The sequence below is a fragment of the Anolis carolinensis genome, chromosome 6 (assembly GCF_035594765.1).
Source record: "Anolis carolinensis isolate JA03-04 chromosome 6, rAnoCar3.1.pri, whole genome shotgun sequence".
Lineage (NCBI taxonomy): Eukaryota > Metazoa > Chordata > Lepidosauria > Squamata > Dactyloidae > Anolis > Anolis carolinensis.
In genome coordinates this window covers 40888579-40912663 of record NC_085846.1, presented here as the reverse complement: position 1 = coordinate 40912663, position 24085 = coordinate 40888579, and the positions used below count along the sequence as shown (strand labels likewise).

Here is a 24085-nt window from a genome sequence, read left to right as displayed (position 1 = left end):
CTGTAATTCGATCATTAAAAAATTATCCATAATCTCATTAAGGCTTTTAATTGTATTTGTTTTCACTTTTTTAGCCTACATTCTGTTCCAATATTGGGGAAAGGCTGGAAATAAACAAATAATAACAATAATACAAAGTGGTCAGTCAAATGGATTGAACGATAAATTACTTTTGAACACTAAGAAAAGCTCCACTGGTAGCACCTAGAGAAAACGATAATTATGAAAGTACAATTTCATCACAAAGTAGACTGCAATCCAAGCTCTAATCCAAGTTTGATAATAATGGGCAGGTTCATATGTGGAAATGTATGCTTCCAAGTGCTGTTTACCTTTATGTCTTCCCACCTTCTTATGTTCAATTCACACAATGTATGGCATTTGCCAAATAAAACAACTGCCATTCCCAATATCAGCACTACCTTTCTCTGTTTGTAATAAAGCTTACAATGAAAAATGTCTGAATTACATAGTTGCTAGTTTTCATGTGTCTCGCAGTATTACAAACAGTTATTATAGTTTCCATGCTGACACAATATCATAGTGGCTGTGACTTTCCTGTATCTGAAAGTTCATTCCTCCTATCTGCCATCCCCCTCCTCCCCCCTTCGCCCCTCCTAACCTCTGTTTTTAGTTCATCTTACTGAAAGGAACTATAATTCTGTTCTAACTGCATGAGATTGGTCAATTTGGCCAATATAGATACTGTACTCAAATATTTTGATTTGCTCAGGTACCAAAATGTAACTTCAGGAGAATAGTGGAACATAAATTGTCAAGTACTCATAACTTAGAAAATGTCACACATGAATATACAGAAACAATGTCAGAAGTAAAGAAACACCAACTGGAAATACAGAGGCACACATCCATTTTTGAGTTTTACCCTGGATGAGTACCAATATCCATGGAGAGATTTGAAGTCTACTGAAACTCTCAAGAGTTCATTCTACTATGATGAATTTTCAAAGAGACAGTCTGAGAGAGGGGGGATGACTTTTATGAAAACACCAGACAACAAAAGAGTGTGGATTGCTCTTCTGGGGGTGGGGTTCAGGGAACAGTAAGCAAACACAGCAATATAATTTCCTCTTCCCTGGAGTTAGAATTATTTTCAAAACTGATCATTTGTGACCTTGGAACCCACTCAAAACATTTTGGATAACTGCAATGTGTACTTAGAAAGCAGTAACAAAATAGTGTACAAATAATTTACATGTTTAATCCAGTTATCCTTATCTAAGTTAATTCAGTATATGAATATTACTATCCAAGAAACTAATAGCAAGATAACCATTGCCATCCTGTAATTAGCAGGGTCTTTGCCATAAGATAGAAAGTTTTGTAGTTCTTGTTAAGTCTAATGGGAACATTTTAATAGCTGTCCAGTGACGTGAATGAGTTCCCTTCTAGTACTGACCTTTTTGGATTCCTTATTCCTTTTTGCAGTTTGAGACTAGGTAAAACATGAAGACACAAAAGATCTGGTAGAGTAAATTACATAGTTCTCATAGCAATGTGGGACACTGATGGCTCATGCTTGTGTATGTTTCTTTGTTTGTTTCCAAGCTATATAACCCTTGGGAATCCATGTTCTAGAGACCTCATCTTGGGGGGGGGGGGGTACCCAGTCTGGAGCTCCCTATATATTGCAGCAATGGAAACTTATTTTGTTTGTGTGCCAAGGGATAGTCTGGGTAGAATTTATTTGGGGATCCAATTTTACCACTCGCTGTGAGGGGATGCAGGGCACAATCAACACAACAGATAGTAGCAAATTACAGAAAAAATCTAATAAAACATATGTTATAACAGTAATGTGTGGCAGTGATCAACACTGAAAGAACTCTTGGAGAGTCCTGGAACTATATCCAGTTTCCAAATAAGACATTTAATAATAATAATAATAATAATAATAATAATAATAATAATAAACTTTATTTATACCCCGCCACCATCTCCCCAACGGGGACTCGGGGCGGCTTACATGGGGCCATGCCCAGAACAATACAATATAACAGAATATAAAAAGAACAACAAATCATAACACATTGAACAATACAATAAATGATAATATGCATTACAACGCAAAATCAGAAGAACAATAAAAACAAGGGCGGGCCACATGAACACTAAGTTACACATTTCCTATGGCATATTTCTAAACATTAAATGCAAATGAGGAAAATAAAACGCTTCCCAAAATACTATATTGCTGCTCATGGGATTGCTCTCAAAGCACATGAATGTCTTGATAAAACATGTGAGCTCAAAGCGGCTTTCTCTTCTGACCAACAAACTGTGCAGGCTATTCCGCCTTCTCTGTTTTCCAAACATATCATCAAATAATCTAATCCCACCACCCCAACCTTCATGACATGGTTTCTGCTGTGCTTGCTTACATATTCACCTTAAGCAGGATGGGGAAAGATCAGGAGTTATGGGGCCTGAACTTGAAGGAACATACACACAATCTCACAAACTCCGAGAACCAACTGATTCCCATTTCTGCATTATGTTGAAATTTAACATTTGTTAAAAAAAGTGTTGTAATTTCTTTCTCAGAAAAATTCACACAGAGACAGACACACACATCCTCTCTAAACTATACACTCTCCAGCAGTGATTTTACTGCATATCAGCAAGACACTGTGACATCACTAATAGATAGCAGAGAAGGAGTAGGATACAGTGTGTCAGCACCATTGCAATAGCTAATTACTAGCCAGAGCCATTCCCTCTTAGGAAAATGGATTACATCAGTAAGAGGTAGCAACCCCTAGCAATTCATTGTTGGAAACACAGGAAAGTTTACTGAACATAAATATAAATAGTAAGAGGAAATTAACACAAGTTTATTTGTACAAAGAAAAAATCTTAACTGCAATATTTGAAAGTATGCAAAGTATATACTACTATGTGGATCCACCAATTGACTACAAACATTCTGCCACTTGAGCTGCAGCTGCAGCTGTTTATCCAGCTGGTTCACTATTCAGAGCTGAATAAACTATAAACTATCATTTAAGGCAACATGTCCATGGACAATCATATTGATTGCCTGCATTATCTTCCCATTATAGGCAGATATAAGGACCAGCAGAATTTCTAATGTTAAATTGAACTTGCTATTATTTTAAAGATGCACACTTTAGTTTTCCTTTGTGTAGCATAAACCATCATTAAAATCAATTTTACTTACATAACATAAACATTCAGAATCTCTGAATATGGACTTCAAATGTCCAACATTGTATTTAAATATTATCTTTTTGAAAAAAATGTTCTTACTGGATTGAAATATCATTTGATTACAAAATTCACTAATTGCCTAAACACATGACATGATCATTTTGAATTATTGGTCCAATTAAACAAATGGTAAACAAAATGCAAACTAAAACCTTTTTTTGATCAATAAATTTTTCAATCCTTAGGACTACATTCCAGGATGCAATTTGGCATTATTAAACCCACACAAATAATTGTTTTCTTATATAACTAGACTGATAGTTAAGTATGCTATCATGAAACAAATGAGATGTTATTGAATCAGAAGTCCACTGTAGGGAGTCAGAAATACTGTGGCAGATAGAATACAATACCTTCTAGGCATATAAAGTTCTTTTTACAAGATTTAAGAAACCTGCCTTTGTTTTAAAAATAACAGTTGAAGTACTTACAAAATTACTTGTCCCAAAGCATGGAAATTGTAGCTTAAGGTATCTGTCTCAAATACCACCAGGACTAGCCTTAACTATTTTGCTGCCTAAAGTGAAAGTCAAGATTGTGCAGCCTTTCATCCTCAGAAGCCAATTAAACTTATCTTGAATCTTACTTCTGCAATGGTGACATAACAGCATGCACCACCACACCACCAAACCTGAGGTCAACTGAGGTCAGCAGTCTACCTTAGAAAGGGCAGGGTAGGTCACATGATGTCTACACAACTCTGTCTATAGATGGGCGCCTATAGTTGTTTTTTACCTGCATGTGTTAGGTGAGACAGATGACTCAATCTGCTTCATAGCAGGCACGAACATCATGATTGCTTACAACATAGGCTGAATTTGCAAGGCCATATAATCGAGTTTCAAAATGCAAATTAAATACATTGAACTGGATTATATAAGTCTAATAATCCAGTTCAACGAAGTTAAAATGCATTCTGAAACTAGATTATATGGTAGTGTTGATCCATCCTTAGATACAAGTTCCTGCATTTTAAATCTCCCACTGATCTATAAAATCAACAGGCAAAACCAAGGAGATTGTGTGGGTATGCTACACCTAGTATTCTTTTCCTGTCTGTTAATTTTCTCATCATATTTAGGTTAATACCACATATTAGAAATGGCAACCTGTATATGGAAGGAAATTACAGTGACACTGCTTCTTCCTTGTGTCACTAATGAGAATAAGCCCCCATTTCCCTCTTTATCAACACACGTATGTTAATATATGTCATTCATAAAGTCCCACTTCATTCATGCTCAAACAATGTATCTCTTAGTCATGCATAACCCAATAATGTCTTCTTCCCCAATGCCAATAAATACTGCATTTTGGGGGTGCATTTGGGGGGTTTCAGTCAACTAAGATTGAAACAGTAGAAGACATGTTGTCATTTGTTGTGGTTTTAGCTATCTGTAAGTGCAAACTCTGAGTATGGTGTAGCCCTCTAAAATGGCAGAGATTTTGGAAAATGGCATTCATAACCATTTGGAGAACACCTTTTGGAGATCATAACTTTTTAGAAAAGCATGACTTTTCAAAGAAGAGCCAAAAACCCTTTAGAGTAGAATCTTCTCTTGTGGTATACAACCAGATATAATTATGCAAGGCAATGGTTTCAGTTGTTAGACTGAATAACCTGTTATCTCGGATCTGTTAGGAAAACAGAGATTTTATAGTGCATAAAAACAGCAGTTCTTCAGAAGTGTTTTTCAGTGCCCAAAATATATATACTCTCCCATAAAACAACTTGTTTTATATCATGCACTCAAGAGACAAAAATGAAGTAGGCTTTGATAAAAAATAACATATTTGGTTTACTCACAACCTTTCTGTGTACAAAACTTATCAGTCCAGTTTCAAAGATATTTGAGATGGTCCCTGTGTCAGCCAGCCAGGGCATCTCTCTTGTAACGCCAATGAAAGGGTGACCTAAGGCAAACTCAGGGAGGACAGAAACCTCTCCCTGCTTGCTCCAGATGAAATACCTTAGCATCCCAGAAACTTCTAATGAAGGTTCAAGAGACCGTGTATCTAAACTTTCACAGCATCACTACTCCATTTGTAATCTATTTATTTCTTTATTATTGTAATATTTATAGCCTTACATTTAGCTAAGATTAGGATTGGTGACCAACAAAAATAGGAACCTTTAGCAAGGGGGGGGGGGGGCATTTGTAGTAACTTGCTCCCAGGAGCTAGTAAACAAAGCTAACACACTGTGGTCTTTCCCATGCCTACTACCACCTGCAATCATATTAAATCTGTGGCTTTATGCAAGCAAATATATCAACAACCACTGAGTTACACCCTTACACACTTGGGATGGTGAAGCTCTTTTCTGCTTTGTAAATTACATCAGACTGAATTGATTGGATGACAGCAAACAAATTGAAAACTAATCCAGCTAGGACAGAGGTAATCCTGGTCATACAGAAGACAGATAGGGATCCAGCCTGTGCTGGATGAGATCACACTCTCCCTGAAGACACAGGTCCGCAGTTTGGGGGTCCTCCTGGACTCAGTGCTGAACCTGGAGGCCCAGGTATCTGCAGTGGCCAGGAGAGCCTTTACACAACTAAAATTTGCACCCATTTATTGAGAAGCCATATCTGGCCAAGGTGGTACATGCCTTAGTTACATCCTGCCTGCATTACTATAACCCGCTCTATGTGGGGTTGCCTCTGAAGAGTGCTCAGAAATTTCAGCTGGTACTGCAGCCAGGTTGCTCACTGGAGCTGGCTACAGGTAACCTCCCTGTTGCAGCAGCTCCACTGGCTGGACAGTCCATAACCTGTCACAATTTAAAGTGCTGGTTAAGACTTTTAAAACCCTAGACAGTTCAGGTCCAGGCTATTTGGCCGATTGCAACCTCTTGTACGAAACTGTCTGGGCCCTGAGATCTTCAGGAAAGGCCCTTCTCTCAGTCCCACCTCCATCTCAAGTCCGACTGAGGGGGAAGGAGAGAGCGGGTCTTCCTTCTTGGTGGCTTTCCCTCAACTCTAGAACTCCCTGCCCAGGGAAACTAGAATGCCCCCCCCCCCCCCCGTCCTTCCAGCAGCAGGTGAAAACCTTTTTATTTAAACTGGCATTTAAAGATGAAGGTGTTTAAAAGTGAGTGCTGTGGTTTTGAACCTTGAATATGTTTTGATGGATTTTAACTTAATTTTTAGTACTGTTTGTATTTAATTCTGTTTTAATGTTTGTATATTTGTAATATTTTAAATTGGATACCAATGCTTTTATGTCAAGCAGTTGTGAACCCCCTTTGGGGAGATAAAGCGGGGTATAAATAAATATCATCATCATTATCTAGGCATTCCATATGACCATGAGCAAATAAATGTTAGAGAAAATAATAACTTCAGTCAACTCTTGAAACCGAGTTCCAGAAGCAGCAAACAATTATGAACATCCTGCTCTTCCTAGAAATAACTGTACTGAATTAAGTCATGAACTGCTAGGCATGTTTATATATGTTGTGAGGCTGTTGGGTGTGATATCATACCTAAATTTCCATATACAAACTATATTTGTTCAAAGAAGTGAATTCTACCCTTTGAGATGATTTATAACCAATGAATACTCAACTAGAAATTATTTAAATAGTTGTTTCTGCCCTTCCAGCAAAACATCTCAAAGGACAGGTAGTTGTATTCTAGATGCCCGGGAATTATTTACTGGGACACGCTTTTGCTAGATTGAAACCCCTACAAACTACACCTCTAAAATTATATGAATGTACATGATAAGGCTTTTCTTTTCTTTCTAAGATATACTTGAAACCACAAGAAGTTAGAAGCTTGAACCTTTTATTAAATCGTCTATAGCAAGAGCTAGTATCGATGCATCAATTAAATGGCATTTTATTTAAAATGAAACATCCAAAACAAAAAATTCTTTTAACATAGTCAAACAATATGTATTTTGTATTCAGAACCATATTTTAAATTGTAACTCAGATTATTTGTTTACTCATTTTCTCTAATAAAGAAATTACTGTTTGAATGTTTTTTCCTGCACACAACTAGCACCAAATGTGAAGTCAAAATTATATTTTGTTTCTTTTTCTTTCCCTGAAATGATATTTTAATTGCAGCCAGTTTTTCATCTGCAGTTTGCAGCAATAGGAGTTACCAGCCATTTTGTTTTGAGTATAAAAGACAAATAAACAGATGTTTCCATTCTACCTCTTCTATCAGCACATCACATAATTTTGAGAGATAATGCTAAAACAATATATACATGATTTACTTTTATGAACTTATTTTGCTTTTAGAACAGCTACATAGTATATATGCATTTCTTATCTGCATCTCCATGCACATATTGCAGCCAATGGAATATAACCTAAGACTTGTTCCAAATTCTGGGTTCTCAAAACAGAATGTATAAAGCTTTAAAGTACAATTTTAGACTGCAGCTGACCTTTTAAATATTTTAAATGAACAGGTCACATGTTTTGTAAGGTAATAGGTGTATTTTGCTGTATCAGGTAATGCATTAGGTAATAAATATGTCAGGGCCAGTATATTATTCAAACCTAATAAGCAGTCAAAGGAAGGTAATTCTATATCTGCTTGGACTGCAACAGCTTGCTGTGAGAATGCCAATTACTAGGCGTTCAGATATTTGAATTTATGTATTTTAGAAGACAAATCCAAAAGATTTTAAAGCCAATTATCTCTATTTACCACCTGCAAATCTACCCCAAATATAAAGTTTACATCCAATATTTAAAAATCAAAATAACCTAATCAAATTGGTAGTCATGTAAAACACTGTGCATTCATGTGTGTAATGAAAAATTGATCACAAATAGTACAGAAGATGCAAACACTACAGAACAAAGAACATACTACCTCTGGATTCAGTCTAGATGTAAAAGAGATCATGATGGTTGTTACTGCAATTCACCTATCTTTTTTACTTTATAAAGATTTGATATAACTACTTATTTCTTGCCAACATGTGAATTTGATTTTGAAGAGACAGGTAAAATGCTTCCACTGTTATTGTATCTATTACAGAGCCAACCATATTACTCTGTTTCATCTGCAACACTCCATCAACATTATGTAACATCTAAGAATCATGAAGATGTCCAGAAGATAATACATGATGAAGTATTAGTCAATTAGTGCAAAAATAGGGAACTTGGGTGAATGGGGGAAATTCAGACAAACTGTCTGTATTAGTTGATGTATTTAATTGTATTAAACTCTCTCTGAGTGTGCATGCAATACCCCAGCAATGGTTAAATTTGCTAGTGGTTGAGTCTTTGCATACAAAGTTGGAATCAGAACAAAGAGAATAGCATTAAGTAATTGTTTCAAGACAGCAAAAATCCCATAGCTGGTCATTAATAGCAATCAAAATCTCCCCCTTTAAAAATTAAATTTCCACCTTCTGCAGGACTGCATTTTATCCTGCCAATGGGATCATAATGTTGGCTCACTGCACAGAATCATCATTCCGAAGTCTCCAATAATCAATATCAAGAAGGTATATCATGAATATGGGTATTTTTCCCTTGAGGTACACAGATGGATGCAATTCTTTTTAAGAAATGGATTTCTAAGCCCTATATTAAAAGTAGAGCAGCCTGTAATCTTATTCTCTTTCCTCCACTAACAATGCAGCATTGCTGAAAATATTTCTTACTCCATTTTGTGTGTGCAAAGTTGGATCATAAACTTACAATACTACAATCCAGGAAGCTTAAAAAGACCATCGATGGCCAGTTGATCTGATCCTTTTCTTATGTTTCATAATCATCAGTCTCCAATGACCAAAGCTTGTGAGGTCATGTTAAAATAACTAGCTCAAAATCAAATAAGATTGAGCTTAAGACTGACTAGAAATAATGTCATATTAGTGCAAAATAATTTCCTATCAATTTTTAATAAAATGTGTTGCTGTTGAATGTACTAGTACTAAAGCAATTTTAAATTAATTGCTGTCAAAAAAGACATTTTAAAATAAAAACCAAAAAAATGCTGATATGGTTATTTCTTTGGGCTTTTCACAGTATCTGTATATTCACTTTCTCTCATGTCAAACATGATCAATCTGAACAAGTGTCAGGAAAATAGTCTATTTTTAAATGCAATGCAAACCTAACAACGCACTGCGTTCATCAATAAAAGATCAGCTGCTACAGAATTCATTTGCCAATATTTTTTTCTCTTGTGCCAAATCTCAATCAAGAATCTTCCACAAAGGCATGCTATTATAAAATAAAACAATATTCTCTCTTCTCTCTGCCTTTCCCACAAAAAAACGCCAAATTGTGACTAAAATTAGCTTATTGTAACATCTACCAAATCTAAGAATGAAAGTGCTTTCACTGGTTTAAATATGCTACATAAATATAACACACATTCATATATGCACTAATATTGTCAGTTTTAGCTCCACTAACAATAGCATGCAAATTCTTTTTATTTGCAGTATTAAAATACTTGTCACTACATTCAGAATGCAATAAAGGCAGCATAACCAGAATGATTTTGCCAAAACAATACATCTTGCTTTCCCTCTCTCCATGCAGCTAAACACTATGTAAACGTACCTCTGCATCATACTGAAGGTTATTGTTTCCTAAGGAAGCCTCAAACATGCTGCACCATTTTGCCTGTCTTTCAGATGGCGCAGAAGCTGGCAGAGCAGCGAGGAAGGGAGGATACTGGAGTCAGCAAATGTCAGTGCTAGCTTCATACTGCAGTCTGTGCATTAAACACACTGAAACCCACAGGTGCCTACGTAAACCCGTACAGCTGCAGGCAATGCCTTTACGTTTTTCTGAGCAGAATGCCTATGCTCACTCTTCATTAACCCATTACATGATGGTAAGTCAGCACCCCCTTAGGATATTCATGGTTAAATCTTGAGTTACGAGACAATAAACATAACATGCTGCATCATAGCACTGCATTTTCTTAGACACACAGCAAAAGCAGAAGCTACTTGGTTTAATAATCATCTTTTAGATTAGTATAAAAGCTATGTTAAGGATATATGTAAATATCCATATTATCTGTCTGACTTTTTTTTGTCTGCATTTTTAAAAGTTTTAGCATTTGCAGTCCACTTGCAAAACACCTACAATTATTAAGGGAGAAAGGAAGAGACTTCCATACTGTGAGGACATTTAAGTAGCCCTGCCTGCAATACTGTATAATTAATCTCTGGGTATGCGGCAAGAAAAAGTGCATTGTGCCTTTCAATAGGGTTCCCTCAGTGAAAAGGAGATGCCTGGGTGAAGATTTTGTTTTCAAAGGGTCTGCCTCATGCTGATGCTCAACTGATCTTCTAAACAAGGAAAGGAAGATCCGGCTGATATGAACCTACCATTCTTACTGAAAAGCTCACTTGAGCCATGACTAGGCTACCACTACTACCACATCTCCCTTTTTGAGCAGCTCCTTGCCAACAGATTGAAGGGGATACATGGCTAAATTTTGTTTTTGCTTCCATCTATCTGCTGCATTGAGCAAACAGCATAGATTTAAGATTTCTTTCCATTCTACCAGAGTAAAGTCTAGCCTGCATGTCTGAGTGGGCAAGGCACCAGAGATGATTAATGAAATGCTACTGAAAGGAAATATCAGACTAGTAAGGCATCATATACTCTGAGAACATTCAAGCACAAGTTAAAAAACTGCAGTTTCAAAAACAGGCATCAGAATATTTTGGGGGAAATCTCACCAGTGATCCAAAATCCCTAGTGACTTTACCTAGACAATTTGCATTGCTCCCATACAATGCATCTCCAATCCTGGTTGAGCACCCAACATTACAGATAGAAGGAATCGTAAGCTGCTATGGGCCTGAACCATAAACCCAAGTTGAAACACCAACTCTTCTCACTAGCCCCCCCCCCCCCTTGTGTTTGATCTAACAGCATGCTGTCCTTTTCAAAATCCATCAAATCCAAATTTATAAATCTTTTCACACATTTCTAACTTCCAGGGTGTCTTATTGGCACAAGGTCTCTCTCCTGATCTTATTAAACTTTTTTTCCTAAATTGTTAAACTAACCCTTTGCTAACTGGCTCCAACCCAAAACTTGCTTATAAAATGACTTGGTACAGTCACTGTACTTAACAACGGCAAGGCTGTGTAATAGTGGCAGATAGCCATCATAAATACATCTATGTGAAATATTAGAGCAAATAGAAGCCATTTATTTATTCCCACTGGTAGTGGTGCTAAAAAATCTTCCAACTATAAGAAGGACATGGGGGGAGGGGGAAACAAGCTTTACTGTTACGGGCATTGTTACCTGAGGTATGGTTGTACAGGTTAAGCATCCCTTATCTGGAATTTTTAAATCCAAAATACTCCAAAATTTAAAACTGTCCAAATAGACAGTTGAACTTTACTTTTTGATAGTTCAATGTACACGAACATTGTTTCAAGCACAAATCGGTGAAAATCTATATTTTAAAAAATGTAATGTACGTTTGTAGGACCGAGTTAACAACAAAACCACTGGGCCAAATCACACCAAATTGGGCAACAAAACGCCTGACTATCCAATGACTGACAACTACAAAGAAAAACACATACACACACAGATAAAAGGTCTTTAAACCCCCAAAATTAACAACAACAAACAGCACTTGCGCTGCCTCAAGCCCCGTGCCCCTCCAGCACACAGGAGGAAAAAAAAAAACAGAGGAAGAAAGACTGTTCAAAAAATGAACCACGAAGGCAGGCACTGCATCCCGAGAAGTGTCCTTGCCTTCCAGCCTCCACACAAGCCTCCCGAGGTAGCCCACTCTCACCTGCGCTCCATCTTTGTCTCCACACTCCTTCTTCCTCCTTTCAATCCCTGTCGCTCCCCTCCCATGCTTTCGGGGGGGGGGGAGCCCTTGCTTCCCTTCCCTTCATTGCCTCCGCCCTTGGAAGCTAGCTGACAAAAGGTGGGTTGGAGAGACCCCCAAATGAAGGCAGGCAGAGAGACCCTTCCTTGAAAAATGGCCCCCAAAATCCCTCACCACTCACATAAATCAACTAGGCATGGGCAAACTTGAGCCCTCTAGGAGTTTGGGACTTCAACTCCCACAATCCCAAACAGCCTACCGGCTGTTAGGAATTGTGAGAGTTGAAGTCCAAAACACCTAGAGGGCACAAGTTTGCCCATGCCAGGTAATTACAGATAAAATATACACAAATATATGCACAAAACCTGGCTCCCACCATTAAAAAACTCTAAAACCATGACAGTAAATAAAGAATAACACTCTAAAAACAGGGGAATTCCAGGCAGGAAACAATCAGGGCCAGCTAACACCTCCCAACAATGGATTCCCCCAGGAAATAATCAACCAGGATTTGAACCTACAAGGCCATTACATGCTAATCAAAGTGACTTATTGCAGGATTCAATCTTGCCTCCAACACACAACAGTTCTTTCTCCCACGTTGAAGATTACTCCACAGGTATATAAACCACACTTGCCTGGCTCCTTCCTACCTAGGAAAATCTAGGTGGAAGATCTTCCCCCCACCACCACCGCACTCATTCCATCCCTTCCTCCCCTCACAATGCTATCTTTCACTGCAGCAGTCCTTCCTTATCCTCCTCTCCTGCCCCCCCCCCCTCGCAGATCTTCCCACTACCACCGCACTTTTTCCTCCTCCTCCTCCATCTGGGGAATGGCCACTGCTGCCCAACTAACATACTCTTTACATTTTTTTCAAAACTAGCAGACTACACCACAGCAATGCTTATGGCTTTGGCCAGGTGCTCACTCACAAAGCATTATTATTATTATTATTGACACAACGACGTTGTATGACACAGCAAACAAGATAGATATGCTGGATTTCATATCACAAAATCACAAGTCAAACCCTTCCCAAGTGTGTAGGACTGTATGATGTATTTTCGGATGATGCGTGCAGATCCCAGTAGGGTGGCCTTTTGCAGTTGGCAGATCGTAATTTTGTCAATGTCTATTGTTTCCAAATGCCGGCTGAGATCTTTTGGCACGGCACCCAGTGTGCCCATCACCACCGGGACCACCTGCACTGGTTTCTTCCAGAGTCTTTGAAGTTCAATCTTGAGGTCCTGATAGCAGCTGAGTTTTTCCTGTTGTTATTGTTGTTGTTGTTGTTGTTATTATTATTATTATTATTATTATTATTATTATTATTATTATTATTATTATTATGGCTTTGACCAAGTGGTCACTCACAATAAAGGCAGATCATCCACAATATCTGCTTTGAACTGGGTTATCTGAGTCCACACTGCCATATAATCCAGTTCAAACCAGATAATGTGGGATTTTATGGACAACTTGAATACCATTGAATAGCCTTGCCACTTCAAACTCTGGCTACTTCATACCTAGGGGATTCCATTGTTACCCAACTTGAATACCATTGCATATCCTTGCAGCTTCAAACCCTGGCTGCTTCATACCTAGGGGGCTCAATTGTTGCTTGAATACCATTGAATAGCCTTGCAGCTTCAAAGCCTAGCTGCTTCATGCCTAGGGGAATCCTAGGCCACCTTGAATGCCACAAAAAAAACCCACTTAGGGCTACGCCACAGCAATGCGTGGCCAGGCACAGCTAGTATTGTATATAAAATGACTTTTAGTTTTTTTACACACATGTTTATGTTCATATACACCTGTGTGTGTAAGGTATATATGAAATATAAATAATTTCATTTTTAGACTTGAGTTCCATCCCCAAAATGCCTCATTATTTATATTCAATTATTACAGAATCCAAAAAAATCCAATATATGAAATAGTTCTGCTCCTAAACATTTTGAATTAGGGATACACAACCTTCATCATATCTTTTTTAATTTCTTGCAAAATATTTACAAGCAAACTTTCAGTGCTACAATAATGCAATGTATATTAAAATATATAACAAAGATATAGCCGATTCTTGGTATTACTGTGTTTATATGTGCCTTCAAGCCACTTGTCATAACTTATGGTGACCCCATGAATTCCATGGTTTTTTCTTAGTTAAGGAATGCCCAGAATACTCAGAAGTGGTTTTACCAGTTCCTCCTTCTAAAATATAGCCTACAGCACCTGGTATTCACTGATGGTTTCCCATGCAAGTATTAAGTAGGGTCAGCTCTTATTCCAAGGTCTGATGGGATCTGGAACTTTCCAAGTTTTAAATCTTTTATATATTGTATTTTAATATGTTATTTAACTATTTTAACTGTTTTATTATTTTATTGTATTATGATATACTGGTAGTGATCCTGCCAGTTGTGTAAGCTGCCCTGAGTCCCCTTGGGGAGAAGGGCGGGGTAGAAATATCGGAAATAAATAAATAAATAAAACCATCTTAGAAAAGTTTATATTATGGAGGTGAGTGGGGTCATCAAGGCTCACTAGAATGACCAACCCTATTGTATTTCCCTCCATATTTCATCTCTTAGGATACTCCCAGCTCCCACATTACTCTTGGCATTTCTCCCTTAAATTTAGAAGTCTAGAATAGAATAATAAAATAGAATAAAATAGAATAACTTTATTATCATTGTACATCATACAACAAAATTAAATGTCAACCCCAATCATATTATACATGTACTAATTACAAAACAAAGCACCCATCTTTGCACATTCTATTATCTATTAGGTAAAGGTTTCCCCTGATGTTAAGTCCAGTCGTGTCCGACTCTGGGGGTTGGTGCTCATCTCCATTTCTAAGCCGAAGAGCCAGCGTTGTCTGTAGATACTTCCAAGGTCATGTGGTCGGCATGACTGCATGGAACACCGTTACCTTCCCACTGGAGTGGTACCTATTAATCTACTCACATTTGTATGTTTTAGAACTGCTAGGTTGGCAGAAGCTGGAGCTAACAGTGGGCGCTCACTCCGCTCCCCGGATTTGAATCTGGGACCTTTCGGTCTGCAAGTTCAGCAGCTCAGCGCTTTAACACACTGAGCCACCGGAGGCTATTGCACAACCCCAAATGCCACATCTACTGTATCTGAATAACAGAATTCAATATAGTCACAGCTCTAGGATGAAAGCTATCTCTCAGCCTATTTGTCCTTGTTTTTATTATCTTATACTATCTGCCAGATGGTAAAAATTCAAAAAAAGAATATCGAAAGTGAGATGAATCCTTAAGAATATTTTGAACTTTCTTAAGGCAGCGAGAATTATACAGTTCTTCCAAAGAGGGGAGAGGGCAACCAATCATTGTCTGGGCAGTCTTGGTAACCCTCTGGAGTGCCTTCCTATCTACCACTGTGCTATTAGCAAACCACATGCATATGCAATACTTAGAACACTATAGTACAGTGGTAGAAAGTAACCAGAAGTGTTCCATTCAATTGTTGGGTACTAAAAAGTCTCAGATAATACAATCTAAGGCGGTCCCTTCTTAACCAATGCCGCAGTATGAACACCATGGATAAGGTCTTCCTTAACAATAACACCCAGGAACATAAAACTGGCCACCCACTCCACTCAATCTCCATTTATAACAAAAGGCTGAATTTCTGAGCTATTCTTTCTGTAATCTAGTATAAGCTCCTTGGTTTTATTGATGTTAAAAACCAAATTATTATCCCTGTACCATGAGGGCAACCGGTCCACCTCATCTCAGTAAGTAGACTCATCCCTTTCAGAGATAAGCCCCACCACTGTTGTACCATCTGCAAATTTGGCAATGATATTACTATGGTTAATGGGGTGCAATCAAATGTGTAAGAGTATAAAGTAAAAGACTCAATACACAGCCCTGTGGCATACCGGTGCTGAGAATAAGAGCTGAGAGATATGATTACCTAGACAAACCCCCTGGGAACATCCACACAAGAAGTCCATAATCCAAAAACAGATTGAACATGAAAGTCGAAGATCTGTAAGTTTAGACATTAGTCTATGTTGATGGATAGTGTTAAATGCGGAACTAAAGCCTACAAAAAGCATCCTCACATAGTTGTTCCAGATGAGTCAGAGCAGTTTGGAGAGTGATGGCTATAGCGTCCTCTGTAGATCTGTTAGTTCTATATACAAAGTGATGTTTACCAAATGTATATGGAAGGCAAGATATGATATGCCTACAGACCAGCTTTTCAAGGCACCTTATGATGATGGAAGTGAGTGTCAATGTTCTGTAGTCCCAAAAATTATCAACAGGGAACTTCTTTGCTAACAAAACAATGATGGAAGCCTTCAAACAAGATAAAATAATGAACAGAGATAAAGACTGATTAAAAATAACAGTAAAACACCAGCCAACCGATCAACGCAGTCTTCAAGCATCCAATCAGAAATGCCATCAGGTCCAGCAACCTTTCTCAGATTCACAGCCCTAGTTATCCAGTTTCTGGTTGGAATAAATCTGGATGCATTTGTCCACAGCAACAATAACTGTGCAGTATTTAATGTAACTCAAAACAGCTGCAGTGTGCTCCTCCAGGTCTGGGTGATAAAAAAATGTCCTAGTTTATCATCTCAAAGCAATCCTGAAATTGTTGAGAGGCATATTTAGGCCAGGATTTTACAGTCTTTATTATAGGCAAGGCCTGTTTTCTGAAAGGGATATATGCCTCTTAGGGAGAACTGTTTTTAAGTCAGCGTGATTAAAGTCCCCTGCTATAATATGCACAGCATCCTGTGCGTGTGTGGGGTGTGTGAGGATTGGAGAGGCACAAGTGATGATGATAGTGATAGTGGTAGTAACGGAGGGCGGGGGAGGGGGGGGAGAAGCTACCAGAAAGCAGAGAGGTGACCCATGCATAAAAATGGCCTCTCCTCCCTTCCCTCCTTAAGATGGAGACACCCTAGTAGTTTCCCTCATTGATGGTCTGGCCAAAGTTCTGCCCCTACAATGACAAAAAGGGATGGGATCTGTCCTTCTTTCCATGGTTCCAGGCAAGTGAAGGAATAGGAGGGGGGGAGAAGATAAGATGGAGGAAGGGGGGGAGAGAAAAGAGAAAGTAGAAAAGGAGACGAGATGACAGGAATAAGAGGAGGAAGAGGAGGAGGAGGATAAAGGAAAAAGAAGAAAGAGGAAGAAAAGGAGGAGAAAAGGGAGGGGAGAAGAATAGAGGTAAGAGAGGGAAGAAAAAGGGAAGATGAGGAAGAGAAGGAGGAGGAGGAAAAGAGGAGAAGAAGAATAGAGAAGAAGGAAAAAGTGGAGGAGAATTTATGCAGGCCAAAATCCCATTGGCTTTTTTGCCACTGCATCGCATTGTCGGCTCATGTTTAACTTGTTGTCCATGAGGACTCCAATAACTTTTTCACACTTACTGCTGTTGAGCCAGGCATCCCCATTCTGTATCTTTGCATTTCATTTTTTTTTCTGCGTAAGTGGAATATCTTGCATTTGCCCCAGTTGAACTTCATTTTGTTAGTTTTGGCCCATCTCTCTAATCTGTTAAGATCGTTTTGGATTCTGACTCTGTCTTCTGGAGTATTAGCTATCCCTCCCAATTTCCTCTCAATGCTGATGCTGCTAAAAAAAATCCAGCTAGACATACGACAAGGAGGAAAAGTAGAGTGGGGCTGCTGGGTAACTACTGTAAAACAAAGTTTCATTGACAAGTGGTAAAACACTGTTTTGTTTAATATAACCAATTCCATGAACAGAGTGAGGCCACTCTGTGAAATATGCACAAAATTTGTCATGACTAAATTTCCCTAACATTCACGGCAGAAAGTTAGTCATTCTAAGGCTCACCTAAATGCGCCATACCCCACCCCATCTCCCTGGACTTGGGCGGCTCTCAACATGAGTAAACACACAATAAACAATATATACAAAGTAAATGACAATGCAATGTGCTAACAAAGGCAAATCAGCCTCAGATGGCAAAAGGTATTTCTGCACACTAGTGCTCAACCACTGAGAGCCTCACCAAACAGCAATAAATCCTCTGCCCTTTCAGAAGACTACAATCCAGACTTGGTACCACACCCCTATCTAGACTGGATATCTCCTTGACCTATAAAAGGTCTGATTTATATATATGGGTGAAATTTTAGGGAGTTGGACTGGATGCCCCATGAGGTCTCTTCCAACTCTATGATTCTACGATTCTATGAGAGATACTTATAGTATATGTCATCTGACAGACATTTCAACCCAAATTTTTGGGTCATAGTAAACAATAAATAGTAAGTAACAAACAATAAAAATTAACAATACTACTTACGGGAACCCTTTCCCCTCTCCCATTTTATTTTACAAATAATCCTAGGTTACAAATTACTTGCAAAACAATGTCCAGCTCAAGATCAACTTGTGAGCTTTTGCAGATACACAGGGATTCCAGTCCAAGTATCACCATTAATAATGAAGATTAAAAATGAAACTGAATTGTTATAGTGCCAAAAGTGTTATAGGTGAATAAGCTGATTGTTCAACACATATTTTAAGGAAAAGGAGTAAGAAACTACACAACAGAAATGAAAGCCGTAAAATCTGTCACAAAATCTTACACAATACAGTTCAAAACAATCTGTAAAAGCTGCAAGCTGTAAGGTGGTGCGAAGCTAGCAATCAAGGTGCTTGCTACAGTATATCTTTGGAGTCATGAAATATGCTATCATCCCTACCATGATTTCCATAATTTTATCTTTCTGCAATATATATACCTCTAATATTAGACTGGGCGTGACTGATACTGTTTCGGTGTGAGAATTCATATCCATATTTGTGACTAACAATAAAGGTTTTGATTTGATACCATATGGTTTGGGAACTTGGTTTAAAATTTTGAATATGCTGACACTGAAATTGCTGTGTTCTACATGAGATGCTTATTCTTTGTTCTTAGGATGCAATTCAACACTACCTTATCTGTCATGACTGAATGTTGGGACATGTTATTTTACAATGTCTTTAACAGAGCCCCCCGGTGGCGTAGTGGATTAAAGTTTAAAGGTTGGGTTGCTGATCTGAAAGCTACCAGGTTCGAATCCCACCCGGGGAGAGCGCGGATGAGCACCCTCTATCAGCTCCAGCTCCATGCGGGGACATGAGAGAAGCCTCCCACAAGGATGATAAAAACATCAAATCATCCGGGCGTCCCCTGGGCAACGTCCTTGCAGACGGCCAATTCTCTCACACCAGAAGTGACTGGCAGTTTCTCAAGTCGCTCCTGACACGAAAAAAAAAATCTTTCTGCAATAGTCCACTACAAAAAGTATTCTGGTCTTTAATTTAGCCTGAGGACTGACCAGACCTAACAGAGAGGATACTGTAGATCTGGAAAAGGGGTATGAAAAGGCAAACTAAGGGTGGTTCCACACATACAGTTATCCCGGGAACATTCGCGTTTAAAAAATGCAAATGTTCCAAGGTCCCCATCCACACACACCCCAGAAAGCACATGCTTTCTGAGGTGGGTGTCCAGAAGTTCTCCCAAAACTTTCGAGGAGAACACCTGGACACTCTAACCCTCTCCCCAAAAGCCCCCCAAGAGAGCAGGGAGGGAGAGGAGGAAAAATGCTCTCCCCCCCCCCCTCTCGAGCTGTCGGGCCACTCTAATGGAGGCCTGGTATGTTAATTTACTTTTCAAAGGGGTTTGGGGGACTTTTGGGGAGCAAGTAGGCATCCTCACGGTTTTCCTGGCTAATTTAGCCTAGAAAACCGCAGCATTGCCGTCTGAAAGGGGTGGAATAAACCCACTAACAAATTAGTTCACCACAAACCAGTGTTTTCCTAGTTTGTGGCAAATTAATTTGTGTTTTCCAAAGACATCATCTGGGCAGCCTCCTTTTTGTAGCGGGAAATCCCGCATTAAAGGGGCTGTCTGGGTGTGGCATAAAACATTATGTCACTGATGGAACTCTTCTGGGAGGAAATAGAATTGGGCTATTTGGCACTGGAGAAAACACAAGGAAGCAAAGAGATTATATGCAGTTTATGTAGAAAAACACCTACACTAGTTAAGAGGACACAAAAACCCAATTCAGTTTATATCTTTATGAGTAAGCAAATTAGAAAAAATACATTATGTTATTCATTAAGTCATAGAATCATAGAATAGTAGAGTTGGAAGAGACCTCATGGGCCATTAGTCCAACCCCCCACTAAGAAGCAGGAAATCGCATTCAAAGCACTCCCGACATATGGCCATCCAGCCTCTGCTTAAAAGCCTCCAAAGAAGGAGCCTCCACCACAGTCCAGGCGAGAGAGTTCCACTGCCAAACAGCTCTCACAGTGAGATGTTCAGGTGAACTCTCCTTTCCTGTAGTTTGAAGTCATTGTTCCCTATGTTCCCTCCCTATGACTTCCCCTCACATATTTATACATGGCTATCATGTCTCCTCTCAGCCTTCTCTTTTGCAGGCTAAACATGCCCAGCTCTTTAAGCCGCTCCTCATAGGGCTTGTTCTCCAGACCCTTAATCATTTTAGTCGCCCTCCTCTGGACGCTTTCCAGTTTGTCAACATCTCCTTTCAACTGCGGTGCCCAAAATTGGACAGGCGTGGTCTGTATTCCAGGCATGGTCTGACCAAGGCAGAATAGAGGGGGAGCATGACTTCCCTGGATCTAGACGCTATTCCCCTATTGATGCAGGCCAGAATCCCGTTGGCTTTTTTAGCTGCCGCATCACATTGTTGGCTCATAACTTGTTGTCCACAAGGACTCCAAGGTCTTTTTCGCACACACTGCTGTCAAGCCAGGCGTCCCCCATTCTGTATCTTTGCATTCCATTTTTTCTGCCGCAGTGAAGTATCTTGCATTTGTCCCTGTTGAACTTCATTTTGTTAGTTTCGGCCCATCTCTCTAGTCTGTCAAGATCGTTTTGAATTCTGCTCCTGTCTTCTGGAGTGTTAGCTATTCCTCCCAGTTTGGTGTCGTCTGCAAACTTGATGATCATACCTTCTAACCCTTTGTCTAAGTCGTTAATAAAGATGTTGAACAGAACCGGGCCCAGGACGGAGCCCTGCAGCACTCCACTTGTCACTTCTTTCCATGATGAAGACGACGCATTGGTAAGCACCCAATGAGTTCGTTCGCTTAGCCAATTACAGATCCACCTAACCATAGTTTTGTCTAGCCCACATTTTACTAGTTTGTTTGCCAGAAGGTCATGGGGGACTTTGTCAAAGGCCTTACTGAAATCCAGGTACGCTACATCCACAGCATTCCCTGTATCGACCCAACTCGTAACTCTATCGAAAAAAGAGATCAGATTAGTCTGGCATGACTTGTTTTTGGTAAATCTGTGTTGACTATTAGCAATGACCGCATTTGTTTTTAAGTGTTCGCAGATCACTTCCTTAATGATCTTTTCCAGAATCTTGCCTGGTATCGACGTGAGGCTAATCGGACGGTAATTGTTTGGGTCGTTCTTTTTTCCCTTCTTGAAGATAGGGACCACATTCGCCCTCCTCCAATCTTCTGGGACTTCTCCCGTTCTCCAAGAACTCTCAAAGATAATTGCCAGTGGTTCTGAAATAACTTCCGCTAGTTCCTTCAATGCTCTTGGATGTAGCTGATCTGGCCCTGGGGACTTGAATTCGTTTAGAGAGGCCAGGTGTTCCTGGACAACTTGTTTTCCTATTTGGGGTTGGATTTCCCCAATCCTTCGTCCATTCCATGTTGCTGAGGTTGAAGATGGCTTTCTTTTTGTGAGAAGACCGAGGCAAAGAAGGCATTAAGTAGTTCTGCCTTTTCCCTGTCCCTTGTCACCATCATCCCATCTTCGCCTCCTTGTTCTTCCTTTTTCTACCAACGTAAGCAAAGAAGCCTTTTTTGTTGTTTTTTATGTCCCTGGAAAGCCTGAACTCATTTTGCGCTTTAGCCTTGAGAACCTTTTCCCTACAGGAGTTGGCTATATGTTTGAATTCTTCTTTGGTGATTTCTCCCCTTTTCCACTTCTTGTGCATGTCACTTTTGAGTCTTAGCTCGGTTAGAAGTTCTTTGGACATCCATTCTGGCTTCTTTGTACTTGTCTTATTTTTTTTTCTTTGTCAATCATTAGTTTAGAAAGAAACCTTGAAGCTGGCACATGTTACAAATTGTTACAAGGTACAATTTGATTTTGCTTTATATTAAAGCTCTTTTGTATTTTAAACTGTCTTCCCCAACTTGGCACTTTGAAGATACTTTCAACTATGTAAAAAGCTCTGAAATTTCTGGTGGTGATGGTATGAATGAATTTTATTATTATGGTCAAAGACCAGAAATGTAAAACTTTAAAACATTAAAAACAGAGGGGGTTTCACATTAAAAGAGATTCACATTAAAAGCAGAAAGTCCATGATATGAAAATGACCTACACGGTTTCTTATATGACGCTTACAAAATCTGTGAGTATAGATAATAAAGTAAGTTAAAACATTATCCACTATAATCATTCACAATCCACCAGATGCTCTTGCAGCTCCACATCCCAGATACGGTGCTTAATGGCAGATTTGGTGTTGTTATATCCAAGTGTTATTAACGTTTGAGGTGTAAACCCCAAGTTTCTCAGCATCTCCTGAAACATAAGTTTCCATTTTGTCTGAAACCTATCTATTAAACGAAAGGTGGCCTAGGCCCACTGGGCAAAAATAAAAGACTACCATAGATTGTTCACTGCGCCAGGCAGTAATTAGCCCATTGCAAGACACTTTCAGTTGCTCTCAAGAACATAGGGGGAAAACCCCTTTGTCAAGCTGACTTCACTGGAAATCAGGCCTGTAAGTCAGACCTCAAAAACCACTATACCATAACCTCAACTGATAAATAAGACTCGGAGAAGGGAAGTACTAAGGACTTTAGTTAGAAGCTTGTTCTGGCACAACAGAAACTGGCATTTTTCTATCTCAATATGAGCACAAATTCCATTTAATACAGTTACTGGACAGGATCTCCATTAATTTCTGTACTATCGAGGATATAATATGAATAGACTATCTATTATTTAACCATAAATGTGTTCGTGTAGTAATCACTTTTTAAAACTGGGCATTGGTAAACCAGATACTGGCCAGTAAAAAGGAACTTGCACAGCTTGGTATAGCAGTGGGAATAGTTGGATATGTAGTTTATCCTAGAGCATGGTAACCAACAACTGATAAATTATATTTTATCAGTGATCTGCTTTTCTTTTTGTTCCATCACCATTACCACCACTGATAGTATGACTGCTATTTGCTCACCTATCAAACACTGTGGATTATTAGTCTGGATGAGAGAAGGTTAATAAGGAATCAAAGACTAAATCCACTTACTAGTCCTAACCAGATGTAAGGGTTAAATCAATTATCAGGCCCAGTTAATGTAGACCCATTGAAATGAATAGGACTCAACATGAATAGGAACAACAACTTGATTTAGCCTAAAGTTTTTATTTCAGTTAGAGAACATCAATTCAGTGTAACATTGAAATATAGCCTATTCTGAAAATTTCTATTTGCAATGAGGTTTGTTTTTGTGGGAAAATAGATAGTTACATCATTCTCCACCAACAATCTAGCAGCTGCTGAAGAAAAACATACACATTTGACTCTTAAGAACACAGGGATTATGCTGGCTCAAACCAAAAGTCTCCCTATTTCATCATTCCGTTCACACAGTGACCAATCAGTTGGCCATGGGAAGTCTGCCAGCACATCAGGAGTATATGTGCCATAATGCATTTCGTCAGGAACTCATACATGCCAATATGTTGCTTCCGATACCAGACGTGACTTACAGTCATGCTGACTAACAGCCACAGTTTCACTCACCACAAAAAGCAGCCCATTCTCAACATGCTGATCATGCTTATATTACAAAGAAGTTATTCCCAAGAAATGCAACAGTCAATTATTTTTGACGATAACATTGTGGGAAATATATTTTTGCAGAGATGTACCTATTTTTGCTTAAGCTAAAGCTACAATATACCAG

General features: G+C 39.0%; 1 protein-coding gene across 9 annotated transcripts in view; it reads right to left on the bottom strand.

The window, feature by feature from the left end:
- The window catches only part of tanc2 (tetratricopeptide repeat, ankyrin repeat and coiled-coil containing 2), a 264804-nt gene that overhangs the window by 164174 nt on the left and 76545 nt on the right, over positions 1–24085 (bottom strand). The window contains exon 1 of one of the 9 annotated variants that reach the window (XM_062957036.1): positions 9809–10014. The exons of the other annotated variants lie outside the window; for them this stretch is intronic. The gene's annotated coding sequence lies outside the window, so the exon portion shown is untranslated. Of the gene's footprint in view, positions 1–9808; positions 10015–24085 lie in introns of those variants that run through there. 9 annotated transcript variants of the gene reach the window in all.